Source organism: Anolis carolinensis, chromosome 3 (genome assembly GCF_035594765.1).
Source record: "Anolis carolinensis isolate JA03-04 chromosome 3, rAnoCar3.1.pri, whole genome shotgun sequence".
NCBI lineage: Eukaryota > Metazoa > Chordata > Lepidosauria > Squamata > Dactyloidae > Anolis > Anolis carolinensis.
Genome location: NC_085843.1, coordinates 173,050,526 through 173,053,570, shown reverse-complemented (window position 1 = coordinate 173,053,570; position 3,045 = coordinate 173,050,526). Strand labels below are relative to the sequence as shown.

The 3,045-nt window shown below is 36.4% G+C and overlaps 1 pseudogene; it reads right to left on the bottom strand.

Annotated features, from left to right (window-relative positions):
• Positions 1-2,490: 2,490 nt before the first annotated feature.
• On the bottom strand, positions 2,491-2,640 carry LOC134298132 (U2 spliceosomal RNA; annotated as a pseudogene).
• Between the last annotated feature and the right edge of the window lie 405 nt (positions 2,641-3,045).

The following is a 3,045-nucleotide window of genomic DNA, read 5'->3' as shown; positions in this document are numbered from 1 at the left end:
ACTGTTTTGCACTGTACTGTATCTCAGCTTCCTTTGGTGAATTATCACTAGCTGGCATCACATTCAGCTGATTGAATAAAATACCTTGGTAGCTTCCAACTGGTGGAACCTATCAGTTTTTTCTTTTCCAAAGCCTTCCTTGCTCTTAACCAAGGGAATATTTTGAAAAGGGAAAGAAATCCTTGCAAGTCAGGAAGAAGAATATATATATATACCCATTAATCTTATAAAAACATTTTCCCCGAAATATTTGTTAATCTCTGCTACAGATATATAGGCATTTCCCCCCTGAAAGCCGTTGCAATCCCTATGTACATTTCTATTTGTATCTATTTATCTATCTACATTAATTTTACATATGAATTTTCCCCTCATATGTTTGCAAATCCTATAAACATATAGATATCTAGAGATTTCAATATATCAGTATATCTGTATCTATGTGTATACATTATTTTATATATGAATTTTCACCTCATATGTTTGCAAGTCTTTGCAAATCCTATACAGATATAATTATCTATATACAGAGAGATGTCTACATAGATATATATGAATATAGATATGTAGGGCTTGCAAATATTGCAGGGAAAATACACACACACACAGAGATTTCTAGATAGATATAAACATAAATATAAAGGGCTTGCAAATATTGCTAACGCGAAATGCACATATATAGAGAGAGGATTTGCAAACATTTCAGGGGGAAATGAATATGTGAAATTAGTATGTATAATTATAGATCTATATCTAGCTCTGCATTGTTTATGTAGGCATTGAATGTTTGCCTGTTACTATGTTGGTAGCCGGCCCCATGGGGAGATAAGGCAGGGTACAAATGAAGTTGTTGTTGTTATTATTATTATTATTATTATTAGTAGTAGTAGTAGTAGTAGTATGCTATTGTTAATACTATATTGTTTTTGTTGACCCTACTTTTCCACTTACAGAGCTAGTTTACTGTTTTTCTTTGAAATATGGTAAATATTGAAAAATCTTTAACCTACTGATGCCTCAATATAATTTTATTGGGATCTATTTTCATTTTGAAGTTTACCAGTAGCTGCTGCATTTTCCACCCTCGGATAATACTCGAGTCAGTAAGTTTCCCCAGTTTTTTGTGGTAAAATTAGATGCCTCGGTTTATATTAGGGTTGGCTTATACTCGAGTATATACGGTAATTCAAAATCAGCTAGCTAATTTTATTGTAGATTGGCCATAGGAGATAAGATCTGATGAAGGCAGTGTTGAATTCTGATCAAGCACCTTTTAAAAAGATCTGTAACAATATCTTAGCAATCTGTTGTAACTAACATTGAGGCATGTAGGTAATAAATAAACTCTGCTGCTCTGATGCAGACTCTACCAATCTAAAGAAAACAATTTGATTTGAAAAGTAATGCCAGTTGAAGGAGGGGGATGTTATAAATGCCTACGATGTATATATAACGTTTCAGTACAGCTGTTTTCTTCTGCTGCTTTTCATTTTAAAAATGAGTGTAAGACCCCACTGCCTCAAAAACACAACAGTGTGCCATTGTTGTAGAATGCCTCACGTAATAATTATGTGCAAAATGACAGCTTGTCTCAAGAGCTTTATTTTCTCAATCTTCTAAATTGTGTTGTTCCAGCTCAAGTTTGGGACAATCATTTTAGAGCCATCTCTACAAATACTGCAGTCCTTGATAATTCCCAGGAAGTCATTCTCTCCCAATTGTTCCTGCTTGGAACTCAGTATCTCTGACTTAATTATGTCTTAAAAATGGAAAAGCTCCAGGTATAGACCATATCCCTGATGAACCTATTAAAACTAATCAACATTGGTGGACGCTACTGTTGGCTGCTCTCTTTTCCAAGATTAATATTTCTGGCAAAATCCTTGTTAGTTGAAAGCAAACAAATGTGGTGCCAGTCTACAAGAAAGCTCAATCTGCTGATCTTGGGAATTACAAACTCATTAGTCTGCTAGGAATATTGGGAAAGTTATATATTTTGTATATAATGGGCTAACTTATTTTTTAATTCTAATAACATTATTACTAAGGCACATGCTGCATTTAGAGAGAATTGCTCAACTTCAAATCATAGTTTGTTCCTATTCCCTTGCTGAGAAACATTCTAGATATCTGGAAGGCACGTTATTTGTTGCTTTTATAACCTAAAACCATATTTTGACTCCATTTCCAGAACTTTCCTCATGTTATTTGGTTGCTATTTTATTTTCTTATTAAATCTTCATATCATAGCAGAAACCTAAAAGTCAAATGTGGCATCTTGGCCAGCTTTCGAGAAAAAATATATGTATCCAGAACAGTCAGATAGCCCTCCATACTTACACCAACCATGTTCAACCTATTTGTAAATGACCTTGAAGATGTCTTAATGGACCTCGGTGGCTATTTGCCCAAACGTGGAGACAAGAAAATTCCTGCTCTTTTCTATGTCAGTGATGCAGATATTAATAATGGGACACTGAAGAAGGAGACAGAAGGCCTGATCCTTGCAGCTCAGGAGCAAGCCATCAGAACAAATGCAATTAAAGCCAAGATCGAAAAATCAGCTGATGACCCAAAATGCAGACTGTGCAAGGAAACTACACACTACACTTGATCTTAGCCAAAAGGCCGAGAAGCAAGGAAACCGATGAAACCATTGATCATATCCTCAGCTGCTGTAAGAAACTTGCACAGGCAGACTACAAACAGAGGCACATCCCAGGTGACAGTCGCATTGACGAAAAATAACAGGAAAAACTCAGCCGCTATCAGGACCTCAAGATTGAACTTCAACGACTCTGGCAGAAACAAGTGCAGGTGGTCCCGGTGGTGATCGGCACATTGGGTGCTGTGCCAAAAGATCTCAGCTGGCACTTGGAAACAATAGACATTGACAAAATCATGATCTACCAACTGCAAAAGGCCACCCTACTGGGATCTGCACGCATCATCCGAAAGTACATCACACAGTCCTAGACACTTGGGAAGTGTTCGACTTGTGATTTTCTGATACGAAATCCAGCATATCTATCTTGTTTGCTGTGT